Genomic DNA, 20,920 nt, shown 5'->3' on the forward strand with positions numbered 1-20,920 from the left:
GTCAGAGAAACAGACTTCGAAAGGAAAGGACCTGGCGACAGTCCTTCAGTGCAGTGTTCCGTTCCCTCTGGCACGCGCGTCCAGGCCCGCTGCGGCCTTGCACTTTCTGCCTGCCGCGGCTTTGTAGCCCTCTGCCGCTACGTGCTCTCTCCCCACCTCTGGGCGTCTCTGGAGATAGATGGTCTTGGGTACTCTTTATTCCCAGTCTTGCGTTGCTTGTCTTCCACCGGGAAGAAGTGAAGACTTTTGCCCCAAGGGCATAACCCACGGGGCTCCTTGTGTGGATCCCACAGCTCTTTTGCAACTTCCAGCAGTAGCTGCAGGAATCCAAGCTGTGGACAGTAGCAGGGAGGAGGAAGATCTGTAGTTCCTGACCTGCTGTCCCTGTTCCCAAGAAGGTAACTTTCCTGTGGCCCCAGCTCTGTGGCTATATGGGGCCCGTCCAGCACAAGTCCTTAAATGCGTGGATTCTCAAGAAAGACAGCCTCCTTCCTCAGACCCTTCAGCCCCCTGCCTCATCCTCAGACCCCAGCAACACCTGTCTGGGCCCCACTGCCTATTTTCACCTTTCCCCTCGAGGCCGCTTAGAGCAAATGGCCTGGCTAGAAATGGGAGCAATTGGTGGGGTTGGGATTGAGGTAGAGGGTCTGGAGCATTTGGACGGAAAGAGGAAACCAGAAGGGAAGGAGTGGACTAAGAAGGAACTGTAGGGCATTTAAGAGACTCAAAGTTACTGAAGCAAAATGGGAGGGTTAGAGCACGGGAGTGAGAGGAAATGAGACCTGCCGTCACCGTGTATATCAAAAGGTAGAACTATGTGTATCCCTAAGCAGGCAGATAAACATATTTTTCAAGAGTTTCAGGCAAGGTCACCTTCCTTTAGTGAAAGGCAGTGATCTAGCAAGCGAATTACCTCACCAGTGCTGGTCCTGAAATTTCAGACTGCTTAGAGTTCACGTTCCAAGGAGAGGCTGAAATTGCAGTTGGTTAGGTATTAAGTCTTGGTTTGTTGACATGAGACTTAGCACAAGTGAATCCATTTGGGGCCTATTGTTTCTTCTTTTAACAGAATGTCGTTAATGAAGCTATAGAAGTATTCATTTTACTCAATTTTGAGCCTTGAGTACCTGTCCTTTTGATATTCCGTGTGACAGAATGGGAGGTATACATCAAGCAAGTCTGCTGCATACCAAGGTACTGTATTTGTCTGGAGGAAAAAATGTTTAACAAAGTAGTTACATGTGCAGTCTTTGAACCCCTATACCGTTGTATAAGAATGTGCCATGGGCCTGGAAAATTTCCTTACAAAGATAAAAAGAGCTCTCACAGCCTGTGCTGGGCATATCTCTTTGTTTGGAATATCTTTCTCTGTTCCAGACTGGATGTGTACTTCTTTGTTCTGCTTCAGTGTGTGTGTCATATGACACCTGACCAACCCTACTGCTGTATCTGTTCCAGGAGGGGAGGGAATGGGGTCCTTTGCTTGTAGCACAAGAGGAGTGCACACAGTTCTGCTGGCCATGGGGGACAATCACCACTGAAGCTGATCTTGCTCTTTCTCTTCACAAGTAAAGAGTAAAGGACTGTTCCACCCAGTGCCTCTGTGAGTCGTGTTTTTCTGGCAACCCGGGCGCCCTGGCACCTGCGAACCGTGGAGCAGGTTGACATCCTGGGGCTGCCAGTCCTGTGGCAGGTATTCTTATACCAATTGCTATCCTCCATGTGTTAAGACTCCTCCGCTGGAGATGGTGATCGGTGTCATCTGCCCAAGAAAAAGCAATTCTATGCTTGGTTGATTTGCTAGGTGCACTAGTCTCTCTTCTTAAAAACACCTCTTTTACTTGAATGGATGACAGTGATTTTTTGGACTTGGATGTTGAGTAAACACTTTCTAGAAAATGAACAAAATTAGCTTGTCCTGTCAAGAGAATCCAACTGACATTATTTGTTGCCAGTGATAAAATGTGGTCTTTCAAGCGAAAACTAGAATTTTAAAGAATTATGTCTACCATATATCATGACAGCTTCTGTTTAAAAGATTCTTTGGATGAGCTTGGCGGCAATACCTGCAAATGTGATTTTAAAAAATATACTGAATAATGGAATGTGTCGATATTTGAAAGGTCTGCATAACTCGGTATATTAGACATCTGTTGTTGCTTTAAAAATTACTCTAAGACATAGTAATTTAAAACAACAAATATTTATTATCTCACAGTTTCTGTGGGTGAAGAATTTGGGAGCAACTTAAATAGGTGGTTCTGATTTAGGGCTTTGCCTACAGTTGCAGTCAAGATGTCTGTTTTGAAAGTGTGGCTGGAGCTAGGCTATCTGCTTCCAAGATGGCACACTCACATGGCTGTTGGCAGGACACTTGGTTTCTTACCACGTGGACCTCTCCGCAGGACTTTGAGCATCCTGACAACATGGCAGGTAGCTTCCCCCAGAGTAAGTGATCCAAGAGAGAGGGAGCAACATAGAAGCCTCCATGTCTTTTATGATCTACCCTCTTAAGTCACACTGTGCTTTCTACCCCATTCTACTCATTAGAACTGAGTCACAGGTACAGCCCATATTCAAGAAGAGGGAAGTTAAGTTCCACCTCCTAAAGGGAGGAGTACCAAAGAATCCATGGACATATTTTAATAGCACTACATTTAGTGAACCAGTATTTTCCAAATGACCACTGTGTGATGTTACAAAACCATGAAGCATGGGTAGAAAAAAGTCTATTCCACATGTAAAAGCCCAATGGATTTTTAATGTAACAGAGTAGGAGTAGTTCATTGATGTTGCTTTAGATTCCACATTGCTACTAACCTTTAAGAAGCAATCATTTGCTGGCCATATTTCCTCTCTTGGATTGGCCTGCTCCTAATTCTTGGAAGTGTACTATCTTTCACTATTTTTTTTTACTTCACTAATAAAAATCTTGCTTATATCATGCTTTTTGTCTCTCATCAAAAATTCTTTTTTTTTTCGGGTGACTAAAAACCAAGGTAATTCTTATTTCCCTTTTCCCGGTAACGTTAATTTTGGTGCTATGACCCAGATTGCGTGCTTAAATCCAATCTTTCCTCCATCATTTTCCCCTCCCTCCCCGAGGCCAGCGGAGCACAAGCTCCGGGGGCCAGCTGTGGGGGCTGGAGCGAGGACACAGGGCTTGCAGCTGCAGGCGGCGCTGGGCCAATCAAGCAGCGAGTGGCCCATCTGGGACCCCGTGCTGGGCCTGTTGCTGCGCGAGGGTAAAAAATAAAAAGTCAAAAAACGAAGAAGCAGCAATCATTTGTTGAGTTTTGGTGTAGTATCAAACAAGAATATCCAAAATCATCTGAAAAGACTATTAAAACATTCTCCTCATTTCTAACTACTTATCTTTGTGAGGCCAAATTTTCTTCATATACTTCACCCAAAACAACATTAGAACAGACTGGAATGCAGAAGCAGACATGAGAATCCAGCTGTCTTCTTTAATTAAGCCAGACAGATTTGCAAAAATGTAAGACAGTGCAGCTCTTCTCACTAATTACTTTTTGTTTGGAAAATAATTTTTCTTAATGTGTGTGTGCAGTGACATGTATTGGATTTATTATTGTAACTTGTAAATGAATTAAGTATCTTAACATTTTCTCAGTTTTAACTTCTGATGTGTTCAGCATTGATAGATACAAGCGATACTAACAAAAGCTCTTTGGCATCCTTAATCATTTGTAAGAGTGTAAAGGGGTCCAGAGACCAAAAAGTTTGAACTGCCCAAGCAGTCATGATGGTCCTGTCGGCCTTGAAATGGCATGTTTAGGTCTGGGCATGTGGTGCAGTTCTGTCCAATGATACATAAGGTGAGGTGTAGGTACTGTGTTCAGTTTTCAGTTCAGGGTATTAAGTGGAAACATACATTAACAATCCCATCTTCAAAGGGATTGGTAATGTTCTGTTTCTTAAACTAGATGATTGATATGTGATATTTATTCACCTTCTTTATCTCTTACATATTATTTTGTGTGTAAAGTATTTTATAACAAAAAAGTTGAAAGAACACACAGAAGAGAAGATTCCCCTTCCTCTATATAAGCATTGTGTCCGTTTTGCTGCATATTCGTCTGGTATATTGGGCCGAAGTGTGCACTGTTGGGATTTAAAGAATTTTGTGTGTTTCATGGCTCTCTGAGTCTGTGTCAATGACATATTTGTGATATTTGATTTGTAACCTGAGAGTACCCAGACCTCTCGCCACGTATGCAAACTCACCACTTTCACAAGGCCGTCAGTTCAGGTTATACAAAGTCCCTCGTAAAAAGACCTTCTCTCCTTCTTAGTCCCTTCTCCCCTAGGGTCAGGCAGGATGCCAGTGTCTGTCATGCATCACATCTCTGCCAAGTTCTCTCACCTAAAGCTCTCATAAGAGTAGATGTCTACTTGGCTTGCCAGCCCACCAGTTCTGCAAATTGCCACACACTGAATCCACTGTAGACCCCTTTTAGAACTTGTATGAGCACCTCATAAATGAAGCCCACAACAGATACAAAGGCGGGCTCACTACACCACTGTGGAGTGAGCGGACCCTCTCCCAATGTGGTCACCCATGAGGTTCCAGCAATTCGCATGCTCACTGAAGGACCTGGGGCCATGAAACCATAGTTCCTGGGTGTCCCTACCCCACCTCTTAATGTCACTTTCTCAGAAGTTCATAAATTAAGTAACAAATTAAAGAATTAAACAATCCCATGAACAAGTTTGAATGGATACCTGAACAAAATCTGGGCTTGGCTATGATGGGTGAAGGGGGAGTGGCCACTGGGCAAGCACAAAAAAATCTGCTGTAATTATCTATATATATATGTGTATTTTAAATCTTTCCACAGTAAGATATATTGCTGTGTGACTAAAAAATCTATATTGATATGGATATGCTGGTAAAGGAAGCAGACCCATTTGCTGAAACCCAGTTCACTGATCGATCCACCACATTTGCTTGCTGCTTTTGCCTGTTTATAAAGTTTACAGCAATTCATACTGGGTGGAATTTTTTAAACAACCTTTGAACATTTCTGCAAAATCCTAGTTGGCCAGTATTCCATTATATCTGCATGATGGCATTTTAAGGACTATTCAGTCTGTTGCAGCCCAGTTAGAAGAGAAGGGACACCTAGGAGAAAATATTCATGAAGAATAAGACATCCTAACTGAAAAATGGACAAAGAATATGAACAGGCAGTTCACAGATTCAGAAATACAGTTGACCAAAAAACATTTGACAAGATTTTAACATTATTAGTAATCAAGAAAATACAGGATAAAGCAGCAGGAATATGTCTATTTTTACAACATACTATAAGGTAGTTAAAAAGAGTAGTAGGCTTGGTGAAGTTGTTCTGACATCAAGCCGTTTCATAGAATTCAATGTTGATGTAAGTGTAAGTTGGTACAGAATTTTTCGTAGGCAATTTGGCTGTATAAATCACCAGTAAAATGCCTGTGTTTCCTTTGAGGTATGGGGAGGTAGGAAAGAGTGGGCAGGGCTAAAGCTCTGGCAAGTAAAGGGGGCGATCTGTGGGTCTGGGAGTGATTTGAGGGGCCAGGATTGATGGGTGACGGGGGGAAGGGCCAGGGATTAGGAACCAGAAGGTCTTGAAAGGACTGGAGGAATTGAGCACAAATGGCAGTGGAAGGACTGACAGGGGTTAAAAACAACTGAAGAAACTTGATAAGAGGGAGGGGAAGGGGTGGGACTGGCAGAAATGTAGGATGGAAACAACTGACTTTCAGTGAACTGACCTAGAGCCGCTGGCAAACAGGCCCTGTTAACATTGAGCAAGGCCCCTGTGGAAGAAGATTTGAAGCAAACAGGAAACATGAATTTTCAGAGTGCTACTCACTGCCTTACAGAGTTCTTTTACTTCCTCTTGACTTGGCCCTGTTATTACATTGTAGTTTGCCTCTAAAGCAACCTGAGATCTTTGAAAGCTCCTTGGAAGCCTCTGATGGTCAAAGGTTTGTGTCTTTCCCACGTGATCCTAAGGTACAAAATAGACCTTTCAGCTGCCTCTAGCAGAAACTTCCTTTGTTACTCTTAAAATTTAGGAAATTGCTTCAGATCCTGAGAGGGCATGAAGCAAGGCTCTCTCTGCAGTAGACTGTAGCTGTGCATAAGGGGGTGCAGATCCCAAGACTTACTCTCTTGTCTCTCGGTTTGAGGCAGGCATTCTTTTAGGAGGTAAACAGCCCTGTGGTCACTGACTTTCTTTGTGGTTCATGCCATTTTTCACAGGGCAACCAGACAGCAAGAATCTCCAGGGGCTGGGTGTGGAGTGGGGTTATAGGCCGAATCATATCCCCCTAAATTACATATGTTAAAGCCCTACCACCTGTTATTTCAGAATGTGACTGTATTTGGAGATGGGGCCTTTAAAAGGAAAGATTAAGTTAAATGAGGCCATTAGAGTGGGCCCTAATCCAATCTGACAAGTCTTACAAGAAGAGCAAATTTGGCCACAAAAAAGTCACGCCAGGGATGGGCACACTCAGAGAAAAGGCCCTGTGAAGATACAGCAAGAAGGTAGCCACCTGGAGGCCTGAGTGTAGATGGGCCTGAGCTTAAAGATGTGGATGGTGACATGGTCTTGCTAGGCTGAGAGAATGAAAAAAAGGGAAGACAACCTCAGACTTAGGGAAAGGTTGAGGGAGTAAGTAACAGCTTGTTCCACTGGAAGATTCTTTGGGTCCTGGTATTCCAAAGAAACTAGCCAAACTCAGTAGACTCACGCTTCAGCATTGCCTTTTTCTTTGTATAATACCCACCTAAATTCCAGCCAGTTGCTTACTGTGCCTCCAGCAGGCGCCTGAATTTCAAGGTCGTGCTCACTGCTGTACCCTCAGCACCATCACCTAGAGCAGTGGTACTCAGCAAGCATTTGCTTGAATGGATTAGTGTCTGTACATATGGGTAGATGAGTGTATGCATGAATCTATCTGCGTCCAGGATACAGTGTCTGCTCCTGCTTCCCACAGCAACTTGTGATTCTTTCTCCTTCCACCTGCCCCCTGATGGGTCTAAAAGCCCTTAGTCATTCAGCTCAAATGCCCTAGCTTTGGAGACCAGCTACTTATTAACTAAACCGTTGCACCACTCGTTCTTATAGCCTTAAATTAATTTGGGTTAATTCTTAACTGTTTCCTTTCTGTTCATGTGTCATTTAATGGTTTGCCTTTATCTGATTTTCCCCAATTTCCTGTGCATTTGTGGTTTTCTACAGGAGCTCTATACCAGAGGCCTCACACAGCCACACCAGAGTGTGGGCACCTAAGTTTTCTAGGAGGCTCTCCTGCTGCTCTGGGTCTCATCCAATTGGTGTCCATCCAAACATTCCCACCCGAGGTTATTTATGCTAGAGGAGGAAGAATGCCCGCCCCAGAGCCAGTTCTCGGGGAAAAGAAGAATTGTTGATATAGCCCGAGCCCCCAGAGAGGAAAGATTTCTCTGCAACAGCTAAAGGTTGGTGACATACTTTTTCTCCAACTCAGTGAAAGCTGTCCATGCTTGTTTTCTTTCCCATGAATTTCATTAGTGTGTTTTGTCCAAATGACCTTTGGAATAAACAGGAAGGAAAAATTTTAAATCGATAGGATAAGCTTCATGGGGGACTGAGAGTTTATCCATCATTGATTCTCAACATCTAGCATAGTTCCTGACAGGCTTAATGAATGTTTGATGAAGGACGGAGAGAAAGATAGGAGAGAAGGTGAGGAAAAGGAAGGGACTGGAGAAGGGCATGAATGGAAAGAATGTTCATGTATTATTCAGAAATAATGTTTTTTGTGTTTTCAAACTGATTAGTTGCATTATCGCTGACACCTAGAATCAATAAAACAAATTAAGTCATTTTGCAAATTGAAATTTTATTTATGAAGATAAAATTATAGTAGACAACCAGAATAACAACAGCAACAAAAACAAAAACCAAGGACTTTATTTATGGATAAATGCAATCTGGACATGGAGGTGATAGAAATGACTGCATCTGATCAGCTTGGTGTGTAGAAAAGGTCAACTAATCAGAAACTGTGCATTCAAGAAATTTAAAAATATCTGGGTTCCCTGCTGTTGAAAGGGGTTAACCACACAGTAATTCAGCAAATGCTCAACCATATTTAATTATGTGTCAGGGAGAAATATCTCAGTGCAGGAAAAGAAAAAGATTAAGGAAATTAGCTTTTTTTTTTTTTTTTTTTTTTTTTTAGTATCATTCTTTCATTTATTTGAGATCGTACGGCTCCACAGTTCAGGTTTAGAAAATAATTCTAAATGACACTTACATGGCAAAAGAACAGACCACTGTGGTGAAGGTAGAAGGGGAATAAGTAAGACATAGTTTTTATAAAATCAAGATCTGAAAACTAAGGAACTGTTTCCTCAGCAATTCAGATAGTGGCATTTATTAAAGTTCTCAATGTTAGGAAGAGTCACTATAATTTTATATTCTTTTAATTTGGGGAAAATAAAATATAACCTAGGAGAAAAATCTGAAACCATTTCCATAGTAAATTCAGGAAAATCTGTTTTGACACCAGTCTTGCAAAATTGCATAAATGAGGCGTATAATTTGTTTTGAAGGGCTTGCCAGAATGATTTAGACTATCATGATCAGCACAACTGTATTATAAAAGAAGACTGCTGTAATGTAGGTAGATAATGACTGGTGACTGAAAAAAAAAGAGAATACTATCTTGGCTTCTGTGGGGTGTTCCTGAAGTTAGAATAATTCAGTTTTTTGTGTGTACAATAAATTTTACCTGTGAAACTGATTAGTGCAAGAGTTCAGTAGGCCCCAAACTTCAGCCAGTGATAATTTTCGTCCTCCCTTTTGCCACTTGTTCTGCTATTTAACATGTTTTTTCCTTTAAATCAACTTTTTTTAACTTAAAAATATTTAAAAAGAAAGTTAGTGGTTATTACAACCTAAAGTCGTCTCTGATGGGCATTCTTTGGAAAACACTTCAATAATAAAATAATAATTATTAATAATAAAAATAATTTAAGACTATTTCAAAACTATTTCTATAAGATAGAGACATACTGGTGGAGAAGAAATCAGAATCCTTAGAGTGCATGGGAAAGAGTTGGGATAAATCATATGCTCAGGTTACAGTTTGCCTTTTGTGGCTTTATTTAAGAAGCAAGTTAATGTTTACATGACATTGAACTTCAAAGTCCAGGCAATAAGGAGGAAAACAGTGAGAGAGAACAACAGTTGGCTTGTCAATGCTTGCTTTTCCTAACCCTGTGGAGAGGCCCCAGGGGGCAGCAGTGCGCAAACACTGGGGGAAACCAAAGCATGCGGTGGGGTCTTATCTTAATAACGTACAATAATTTTTTAAATTAAATTATACAGATTTATTATGCAAAGATACAAGTGCCATGTTTCCTAACTCACATGGCCCTAATTCCTGTTGGAGTTTCATTATGTCTTTAAATAATGATCTCTTTTTTCTAAAAGTCTTGGTGTTAAGTTCTTGACCTTCCTTCCTTGGTATGATGCAATCTTTGACCACGTCGTGTGTCTTTACTATGATATTCTTGGTTTATAGAAGTGAGCGCTGTTATTGTAACAAAGGAGGGCATTATTTGTCCACATAATACAGTGAAACAGCATTATTCTTTTCAAGTACTTCCCTTCTGATTCTTCCCTCTTGTAGGGGATTTTCACTTATTCCTGACTTTTAAGTTAGGCCAGCCTCACACATGACACCAGCAGGTGGACAAGGGGTGAGGGCCCCCCAGATGGGCCCCTGGACGTGATATCCTTCCAGGCTTACTTCAAAGGGAACCTCCATGCCTGGAATCAGCAGTAAATCAGTGCTTCCCTGGAGGGAAATCCCTACTCGCTTTTAAAATCTCATCATATGGTATTTTGAGGTGCACGTAGATACACTTAGAAATGTTATGTCCCATAAAAGGGCTAGTTGACAGGTCTATGTGTTCCCAGAAGAGTATCTGAAAGACAGGAAAGGAAGCAGGAGAGATTTCCTTCAGGTGAAAGGGGAGGATGAGATTTAAAGAGCTAACTGCTTTCCCACTCAAGGAAGGGGCACATGACTCCCCAGTCCTGCAGTGTGGGCCGCATGTAGTGACTTCCTTCCAAAGAGCACAGTGTGGAAGTGGGCGGGGAGGGACTTTATAGTGGGGAGACCTGCAGACACCACCTCAGCCGGGCGACCGAGGTCAACATCAACAGCGATCACTCGTGCTGACGGTGTGTAGGTACCTCGATGTGATGTGGTGAAAGCGGCCCTTGGCCTCTGTGGTCTTCCTCTGCAAAACCTATAACCCCAGTCTGATAATGAGAAAAACATCAGACAAGCCCAAACTGAAGGAAATTCTATAAATACCTGACCCGTAGTACCTCTCAAAACTGTTAAGTTCATCAAAGACAAGGGAAGTGTGTGAAACTATCACAGCCCAGAGAAACCTAAAGAGGCATGACAACTGAATGCTTTCCTAGAACAAAAAGGACAATACTTAAAAATTAAGGAACTCTGAATAAAGTATGGATTTTAGTTAATAATAATGTATCAGTATTGGTACATTAGTTATGACAGATGTACCACAGTAAGGTGTGAACAATAGGGGAAACTTGAGTGTTGAGTACATGGGAATTCTATTACCTTTTTTTTTTTACTTTGTTAATTGCGATATACAGTTTACAATGTGTCAGTTTCTGGTGTACAGCACAATGCTTCAGTCATACATGAATATACATATATTTGTTTTTATATTCTTTTTTCACCATAAGCTACTACAAGATATAGAATATAGTTCCCTGTGCTATACAGTATAAACTGGTTTATCTATTTTATATATACGAGTCAGTATCTGCAAATCTCAAACTCCCAATTTATCCCTTCCCATCTTCTTCCCCCTGGTAACCATAAATTTGTTTTCGACATCTGTGAGTCTGTTTCTATTTCTATTACCTTCTTGACTTTTCTCTAATCCTAAAACTATTCTAGAATAAAAAGTTTATTTGAAAAAAAAAAAAAAGCTAACTGCCAGAGAAACCACTGATTGGAAAACTACTGAGACTCTTCGTGACCTGCAATATTTCCTGAAAATCCAAGAGAAACTTTATAATCACATCAAGAACTAGATGGTGCCTCTGGTGACTATCACCCCAAGATCAATGGGGACCAATTCTAGTTGTACAGTCTAGTACTTGAAGTTACTTCAAGAGAGAGAAACCAAGAGGAAAAGCAGGGAGAAATTGTTTAGTATACACATTCATTCATTCACACACACCCCTGCGATGAAAAGTGATACCCTCTCTGCTGGTTCAACTCTCCCAGTGTCCGAGGACTTCTCTGTGTCTATCCATCCTTACAGGTGGTGTTTCTCACACACTTTCCTGTGTCTACTACCTTACCTCTTTCTGTCCTCGGCTTCATCTACCACTGACCTGCCATAACTCTCTCATCTGTAAATAGATCCACCTGTCTAAAGACGTCCCCACTTGCACAACGCACAGTGGTACTTAGCACTTCTCAAACTTGCTGAGCCCATGCTCTTTCTTTTTTGTCTAGTTGTATCACTTTTTTTTAATTGAAATATAGTCAGTTTATAATGTTGCATCAATTTCTGGTGTACAGCAATTAATGTTTCAGTCATACATACGCATACATATATTCCTTTTCATATTCTTTTTCATTATAGGTTACTACAAGATATTGAATATAGTTCCCTGTGCTGTACAATAGAAACTTGTTTATCTATTTTTTAGATAGTAGTTAGTATCTGCAAATCTCAAACTCCCAATTTAGCCTTCCCACTGCCTTTCCCCCTCGTAACCAAAAGTCTGTTTTCTATGTGTGTGAGTCTGTTTCTGTTTTGTAAATAAGTTCATTTGTGTCTTTTTTTTTAAGATTCCACATATAAGTGATATCATATGGTATTTTGCTTTCTCTTTCTGGCTTACTTCACTTAAAATGGTGATCTCCAGTTCCATCCATGTTGCTGCAACTGGCATTATTTTATTCTTTTTTATGGCTGAGTAGTATTCCATTATGTATATACATATGTGTATATATACACACATATATATGTACCACAACTTCTTTATCCAGTCATCTGTCGATGGACATCTAGGTTGCTTCCATGTCTTGGCTATTGTAAATAGTGCTGCTATGAACATTGGGATGCATGTATCTTTTCTAATGAAAATTTTCTCTGGATATATGCCCAGGAGAGGGATTGCTGGATCATATGGTAAGTCTATTTTTAGTTTTTAAGGAGTCTCCATATTGTTTTCCAGCATGGAAAATGGCTGCATCAACTTACATTCCCACCAGCAGTGTAGGAGGGTTCCCTTTTCTCCACACCCTCTCCAGCATTTATCATTTGTAGACTTTTTAATGATGGCCATTCTGACTGGTGTGAGGTGATACATCATTGTAGTTTTGATTTGCATTTCTTTGATAATTAGAGATATTGAGCATCTTTTTATCTGCCTGATGAGCTGGACTCTTTTAATCCCCCTTTTTGTGGATGATGCCACCACTCAGCCACTCAGATCAGGAGCACTGAGTTATCCCACAAAACCCCTTAGCTACCAGATTGTCCAGATTCTACCTCCTAAATGTTTCTAAGAGCTAAGCCCTTCTCTCCAACCTCAGAGCCTTAGTTTGGCTTCTTGCCATGTCTCATCCCAGAGACAGCCTCCGTCCCCTAGCCAGACTCCCACCTCCAGCCAATGTACCCTCACCCTGCCCACACAGGTGTGTCTCTAACACACAGACCTGACTGCACTACTCCCCTGTGGACAGCCCTGTGAGATTCCTTGTCACCCCTAGAATACAGGCCAGGCTCATCAACATGGCACAGAAGTCCCTTCTTGGAGACAACTGCCTCTCTTGTCATTCTCTCAGCATTTCCTACCATGTTCCCAAACGCACCTTCGGCTTCTACCATACCACTGGGCATTCCCTTGCCGCTTCTTCCCATGTCCTCCTCCTACTTGGGCTTCAATATCCAACCCAAACTCTCTTTGGGGACTTTCTCTGAGCCTTCAAGACCGAGGCAGGCACCTGCAGGCCTCCTCTGTAGTGTTCTTATAGGTGCCACCCCCCCCGAGTCCGGTCCCCCTTCCCCACCCCCACCTCCTCCACTGTGCATAACTTAGGCACTATGTTCATTCATTCATTCATTCAGTAATTGGCTAGTTTAGATATTAAAAATACAGCCATGAACAAAACAGAAAACAAAACCAAAAACTCCGTCTTGTTGGATCATTCATTCTTTGCAGTCTTTGATTTTCCCTTCTCTCCCTTGGGAGATTTTGAGGGCAGAAACTGTTCCTATACACATCTTGAATGCTTAGCATACACCCAACACATATCGGTGCTCAAGAAATACAGATGAAAAGCCCATGAATGCAGGGCCCTGATGTTGTTCCTTCCACCCTCCATGCCAACTTGAGGGAAGGACTCAGGGAAATGCCTTCAGTGCCGAGGAAAACTAACACCAGTACCTCACCCCATCCCCTCCCCAGTCCTCCCAACTTAGTTGTGTTTCCCTTCAAGCAGCAGCAGTTTTGTGGCGTGTCTGCCTGTTCTTCTCTGAGGTTGTCCACTTGCCTCTGGAGGGAACAATTCTTACACAATCAGAATATCTTAAATGCTGGTTGTTTGTTTTTAATTTTAAGAATTAAGTTCTAGACGAAGCACAAACACTTCTATTTCTAGAACAGAACATAGGAGTGGTGAACTGTGTTGCTAGGTGACTGTGCTAGTCGGGGCCAGAACTTAGGGGTGGGCGGGGAGAGCAGAAGTGGGAGGTCAGACAAAGCGGGTTAGTTTCCTAGTCTACAAAAATAGAAGTCTCGTGAAGCTTCCCTACATGGGTGAATCAAGAACTAAAAAATTACCCTTAAACCTCCATTGCTTCTTTTTATTGGACAGTCTTTGGTACTGTTAGAGATTTTTTTTTTAATCAGGTGCATATTATTGCATTTATAAATTTAGAAAACAAGTTGGATTAGAAAACCAGTGAAGGGGAGACAGCGTGTGTATTGCAGAAGATGGGGGCACGGTCACTAGGAGGCTGATTTGTGTTAGCTCCTCGTGGTGGGGCCGAGCGTTGGGAGGTGGAGGAGCCCAGTGTTTACTGCAGCCTGTGACCTCAGGGAGGTCTGGCCTTCCCATCAGTGCTGAGTCACCGGCTGAACTGCCGCTGACATACTCTCCTGACTGTAAGGCCATCATGGTGCCCTCCCCTCAGCCCCCAGAGCCTCCGGAACAGACTCCTGGGAATTCAGCGGAGGTGCCAGGAAGTCCGGCGCGACCTCCTGGAAAGCCTCCCTCCCCACTATGGGGGATGTGCAGTGTGTCCTCCTTCCTCTTTGTCCCCTTTTCTGATGTTGTTACTCTCGTCCATTCAGTGGAGCTGTTGACAGGACACAGCTTCTGTAACTGGAGGACTAGGATGAGGGGGGACCACGCACCACCTTGTCTGGGGCCTTGTGCAGGATACTCAGATTACCTCATTTCTCTCCCATCTGCCCCATGTCTCTAGATTTTTGATTATGTAGGGATCACAGAGGCAGAGAGAGAGAGAGAGAGTGGCCAGCCCAAGTGTGGTACCATCAAACTGTGTCTGGTGAGGTGACATCTTAAACCATCATCCCCAGGGAAGTTTGTAGCATGGGGCCCTTGCCACAGGGCAGGCTGCGTGCAGCCCTCACTTTTCCAGGACCCATTCATCCCCGCTCCTCATGCCTACTCTGAGAATGCCTGTGTGTGCATGCCACGTGTGCGTGTTTCACTGTGATGATCTTGGAGAGGTTTCAACATAAGGCCGTTCTCTGAATTCCTTTGGCTGTGTGTCGTAAGCTGAGGCTGGGCTGGGAGAGAGTTTGGGTGTTCCCTGTTCATGGATTTGGGTGGAAAGAGGACGGTCTGAGAAGCACGGAGCTGGTGGGAGACTGTTCTCAGTGGCCGCAGCACAAGTGTCTGGAGATCACGTGTTCTTGCTGGAGAGGATTCTTCTGGGAAGGCCTGTGAGTCAAGACCCCCGCAGTCCTCAGCTGGGTGACTCCACATGAGTCACTGCATTGCTTGATGTCCGACGAATAAGTGGAGATAATGTATTTTGCCTTCACCGGTCTCGAGGCGTGTGACCCTTTTGGGGGGAGGGTCAGCAGCGGGAAATGTGTCATCAACGTCTCCCTTTAATGCCCCTTCTCTTTTCCTGGAGTCCATGTCATACAGCACATCTGAGCAGCCTGACATTGGATTCTTGCTCTTATCTTGTTTTTCTTTTTCCTAATGGTTTTTTCCTTCTCAGTTGAATCATTCAGGGCTCTTGATGGTCTCTGAAGTGAGTTGAATTTTCCTAGCCTTTCATTCAAATTCTGGCTCCTTCCCATTTCCCCCTTCTGACCACCCTGTTCTCCAACCACATTCATCAGCTAACCATTCCCTGGACGCATCACCCACATTTCCACCCTTGCCCTTGCTTCTCCTCTGGTCTGGGTGCACCCACCACCCCCCACCCTTCGGATTTTACTTTCTCTTCTCATATAAGTCTGCGGAAACCCTGCCCAAGCCCCACCTGCTCCAGCCCCAGCCTCTCCTCCCATCTCTGAGCTGGCAGCCCTCTGTATACTTGTGACACCCTCCTACGGGGGCAGGGTCCTGGTTGTTGACTGTCGGCATCCTGTCTACCCTGCCTCCCCTCTGTGTCAGGATCATGTCTTTCACTTTGCCGTGCTTCCAGAGAGTTTCCAGAGCTCAGAGCAGGCTATAGTATGTCTATAATATGTAACGGGTGTTTCTTGATGTTTGCCTGAGATAAGGATGAAACCAGGGCCCTTGGTTTTAGGGGACAGTGGGGGGAGGGGTGTGGAGAGAAGAAACCCAGTGCTAACTAGTCTCGTATCTTATCTGTATGGAGGTTTCCAATAACATTAATAAAAAAAAAAATCCTGTGCTGATAATTTGAAAACCATTGCATCCCACTGTTATTATTTCCATGCCTAATGTGATAAACAGTGGGAAAAAATTAGGCCCACTTTTGAAAAATGTGCCTGGAGCACTGAGAAACCATCACAAAAGGAAGGATTTGGCTCAAAGAGTGGGCGTGTTACGCAGTCCCAGGAAAAAATTTCTGGCCTGTAAGAAAGGGACAAATGAATTGGCCAAGACCATCTAAATTCTAGAAGTTTGCATTTTGGATCACCAGAGGTCACAAGTGATGGAAACTCAGAAGTGAATCGTCCAAGCAGTTAGACTGGTCTCCTCTATGCAGGCCTTTGAGGCCCCCAGGTGTGGGTGTGAAGCCCCAGCCAGTGAAGCCTTGTTTGGATGCAAGAGATAGAATGGAGCGGGCCAGCTCACTAAGAGGGCGTGGATGGTGTGAGGCACGGGCAAAGGGGGCCTAGGGCAGCCGGCAGAGGCAGCACCTGACCAGGAAGAGGCTCCCTGGCTTGGTTGCTCACTCCAGGCCTACCCTACCTGCTGCTCTCTGCCTTGTCACCCGCTCTGTGTGCTCAAGGTGGCCACCAGCCCAGGGTCCATGGGCCCAGAGGTGCCAGAGCCTGTAGCCATCTGACCAGCTGCCACTCAGGTCACATTGTAGGAGGGAGACCCTAGGTTTGATTGGGTCCAGTCGGTGCTGAGTGGAGGGCAGGGGCCATAGGGGGCTCAGGAAGCACCACCAGGAAGTCTGGTTGCATAAGGCCAGGCATGGGAGCCCAGGCCACCTGGACAGGGGTTCCCAGGGGTTCTGAGCCCACAGTGTCCGTTGTGTGGGCACAGGGATGTGGCAGGGGATATTTTCACTCTCAGAATCCATCAACAACCTCGAGGCTCTTGCTTCCTCTAGAGGCTGCAGCCTTGTTTCCTCGCTCTCAGTGTGGATTTTGCAGCATAGGATGGGGTCTGGTTAGCCGGTTTCTCAGCTTTGGCAATAGAGGAAGTCAGAACACGAGGCCTTCGTGCCCAGTGTGGTATCTAACATAAAAGGTCATGTCTGAAGTCAGCACGTAAGATGAAAATATATGTAATCAAAATGTCTGTGGAAAATCCTTAAAGTCACCCATAAGGTATGGGCCACCTACGTCTCTCAGCAAGCCCAACACAGCCAGTTTTCCCTCCAGCACAGAGCAGACCCTGTTTGTTGGCTGACAGCCAGGGGATGTGAGTGCTTTGCCTTCAGTGGCCATGCCTGATAAAAAATCTTTAAATGTTAGATCCATTCTTAGCTAGAGAACACCACAGGGAAATGCATGTTCTCTCTGAGGCATCTCATCCTAGGAATGTGGGGGAGTACCCCACAGCATACCATCTTCACCCTGCCCTCCCCTCCCTTCCTCCCTCTCCCTTCCTCCCTTTCTCTCTCTCACTCCCTTTCGCCCTCCCTACCTCCTTCCCGCTCTATTTCTCCCTTTCTTACTTTTTTCCTTTCTTTCTGTCAAGGATATATGGTTACATTGACTTCAGTTAGTTGCTCCTAGGATGGGATGTCACTGTAAAAGTACAGTCCCTCTGACCATCCCCCATTTGGCAATTAGGTATCTTTTCTCCACTCAGGGATAAGGTGCTCTCTGAAGCAGGAACAATGTCTTGTAGTTTGCACCATCTCCCCTGTACTCTCCCCAACCCAGGCACCCCCAGTCCCAGCCCTCTGCATGTACGACTTCCTGCTTCCGTGTGCCTTGGTTCACCGGTTGATTCTAGCCCTGCCATGCTTGGTTCCCCTACCTGAGAAGTGAACGTTAACTAAGGAGGGGAAAAGGTCAGTTCAGACAAAATACTGACCTGATTTTGAACAATTAGCTAACAATGGAAGGCTCAGCCTTCAGGTCATTTCCCTAAAAAGGAAAAGATGGGCTAGATCAGTTGTCTTAAATTTGGCTATCCGTAAGAATCACTGGAGAGATTTGATTCAGTAGCCCAACAGGTCAAGAACCTGCATTTCTGACAGCTTGGCCACCGCTGCCATGTCCCCAACCCAGTGCTGATGCAGGACCTCTCTGCGCCATCACGGAAAGGGCCGTGACAGGAGAAACAGCCCCACGTCCTCAGCATGAACTGAGGGTAATACTCTTCTCCAGGGCCTGGTATGTAGGTTTGTTGTGAGGATGAAATGGCTTCACATTTGTGAAGCATTCAGAGCAGTGCCTGACACAAAGTACGTGCCATGTTTTTAAGTAATAATAATTTACTTGGTTAAAACCCCATGCTGGTTATTTGCCAGGACCCTCTACCCCTACATCTCTGAAACAAATGAAAACCACTTCTCAGACACAAGTGAAATCCTGAATGGAGACAGCTGGAAAACAAAATAAGTGTCAATGTTACTCTTCCTAATTTTAGCTGCCCTGGACCAGGCAAATATTTGGACCACATCTGCTGTCCTAGGCAGCTGGGCTGGAAAGACAGCCCCACAGACACAGGCTTCCATGGCTGTCCCTGACACATCCCCTCCCAGCACAGTTACTCTCCCCAGGACCCAGCTCACCCCTTCAGACAACCTCCCCATAGAGATCTCTGTCAGACCCCATCCCTAGTCTCTAGCAATCACATTACAGCTATCACTGTTTAAAATGATCAGATTTACATATACCTGTTTAGTTATGACGTCTTCCCAACTAGAACGTAAGCATCTCTGTCTCATTCTCTGCTTTTACCGCAGCACCCAGCACAGTGCTTGACACATAGTAGGTGCTCGGGAAATATTTGTGAACGCATGTACCACAACAGTGTCAGAACGTATGGAACTGAAGGGGGAAATACCACATGTTCTTTCTGTTTTGCTTGTCATCATCTTTCTCACTCTTGTTCCTGGGAGCTGGGAGCTGCTTCCTAAGGGCTGTGGGTCTGAGGGCAGCCTGTCCTTGTGGGAACCGCTATCCACCAGAAAAAGCCCTCTTCCGACTTTCCCTTGAAGGCTCTCAGCCTCAGCCTGATTGCTGGCTGGCAGGACATTTGCCTTAAAGTCTCAGCTAAGGTCAGCGGCACTGGCTGGTGCACGGACAACCCTTATTCTCAGAAGTACCTGCACACCCTACAAGGAAAGATAAAACCCAAGCCACCTGGGCTTCCCAGAGCACTTGGCAGGCTTTTCAACTTCCTTCTCTAGACTGTCAGGTATAAAATTGACTATTTTATGTACCCAGATGGAATAGGGGCCGGTCATCTCGGTAGCTCAAATCAGACAGAAAATTCTTAATTGGGCGGGGGGGGTCACAGATGAATTTAGAATTTAAAACTAACCCAAGCTTTTGTAGTATTTCTCACCAAGACCACTGCTGGCATGTGGGCTGGGATGCTACTTTGTGGTGTGGGACTTTCTCACACACTAGGACACTTAACATCCCTAGTCCTTGGGCAGCTAAATGCCAATAGCCTGGGAGTCAAAAAAGTGCCAAAGGGCATTTCCAGACACCCACTGGGGGTGATACTGCCCCATCTGAGAACTGCCAGTTAGGGGAGAGTGAATCCCCTCTTGTGCCTTATAATGTGCTGTTTTAGCATCATCCTGTTTGGGCATTTTTAAAATTTTTTATTTAAAGAAGTAACACAGTCTCTTTGTAGAAATATATTTTAGATAAAGCTGACACCTACTTCCCATTTTAGTCCTTTCCCCACTTCCCTGAAGAAGCGAGGGGGACTGATATGGTTCCCATTCCTTTCCACATGTTTACATGCATGTGCAGAAACCTGTATGCAAGTGTAGGAGAGCCCTGGCATTTGTATACACACATCTCCTCTGCAGCTTGAGATTTTCACTCAGGAGCATGAGTTGAAGATCTCTGCATGTCAGAACGCGTTGAGATGCCTCCCCCTTTGTAGTGGCTCTGGTATTTAACTGTGTGTCCATGGGCCTCTTAGCAGAGAGCAGCAAAGGAAATTACTACCCTGGACAAGGCGTCGCCTCTGGTCTGATCACAGAACCAGATTAGACAAAAGCTGAGGTCATTTTGAGTCATTGCCGCCAACCCCGCTGCTGTCCACAGAACGGAGTGGTGCCTTGACTTGAATTTGGAAGTAACATCTCTAAGCCTGGCTACTTCGGCTGCTGCATAAGCCCAGCCCTCTGAGTCTCCGGCACTGAAATGGATTCCTTTCCTTCCTCAGCCTCTAGTGTGCTGTTTTCTGGCAATAGGTTCTGATTTTAAGAGAGCAGTTTTGGTGATTGCCTTTGTCCCTCAACCAAGTGATGCATGAACAAGGATGTTTACTTTTATGGGTAATTATAGGTCTATGAAATGAGCACCTAATATCAGGCACTTTCATCTCTTATCTCTAGGCCCCAGAATGTCCTTCACAATAGGTATTAGTAGCTCATTTTTATAGGTGAGAAAACTGAGACCTAGAGAGGTTAGACAGTTTGCCCAAGCTGTTCAGTTATTGAGTGGAGAGCCAGAGTGCAAACCCAGGGCTTGCTCTCAGATAATCATATTATTTATTTAGTCAACAGTATTTATTGGATGTCTCTAATGTGCTGGAAATGGTACCCAGTAACAGAGTACAGCAGTGAACAAAGCAGTAAACAAAGAGGAGATCTCTGCCTTCATAGAGTTTACATTCTAGCCAGGGAGACAACTAAGAAGTAAACACACAAATATATACTGTAACTTAGGGGCCACTAAGTACTATGAATGAATTTAAAGCAGAATAAGGGGTCAGTGAGTTGCAGAAGGGGCTACTTCAGGAAGGGCATTGGATAAGGCCTCCCTGAGGTGGTGACATTCAAGCAAAGACACAAACAAAGCAAAAGAGCAGACTGTGCTGAAATCTCAGGTGAACCAGGCTGTGATCAGTAGGTGCAAAGGCCCTGAGGTAGAGCACGCTGGGCATATTTAAGGCGCATCGGGAAGCCAGCAAGGCCAGACTGGAGTTAGTGAGGCAGAGAGACATGGAGCTCAGA

At 44.3% G+C, this 20,920-nt stretch overlaps 1 protein-coding gene across 5 annotated transcripts in view; it reads left to right on the forward strand.

The window, feature by feature from the left end:
* The first annotated feature begins 15 nt into the window (after positions 1-15).
* The window catches only part of ZBTB38 (zinc finger and BTB domain containing 38), a 112,024-nt gene continuing 91,119 nt past the window's right edge, over positions 16-20,920 (forward strand). The window contains exons 1-2 of one of the 5 annotated variants that reach the window (XM_010976792.3): positions 16-398; positions 1,070-1,194. The gene's annotated coding sequence lies outside the window, so the exon portion shown is untranslated. Of the gene's footprint in view, positions 399-1,069; positions 1,195-5,908; positions 6,020-7,242; positions 7,493-14,964; positions 15,045-20,920 lie in introns of those variants that run through there. The other 4 variants (XR_010383184.1, XM_064491614.1, XM_064491616.1 and 1 more) reach the window with 4 other exon arrangements.

Source organism: Camelus dromedarius, chromosome 2 (genome assembly GCF_036321535.1).
Source record: "Camelus dromedarius isolate mCamDro1 chromosome 2, mCamDro1.pat, whole genome shotgun sequence".
Classification (NCBI taxonomy): Eukaryota; Metazoa; Chordata; class Mammalia; order Artiodactyla; family Camelidae; genus Camelus; species Camelus dromedarius.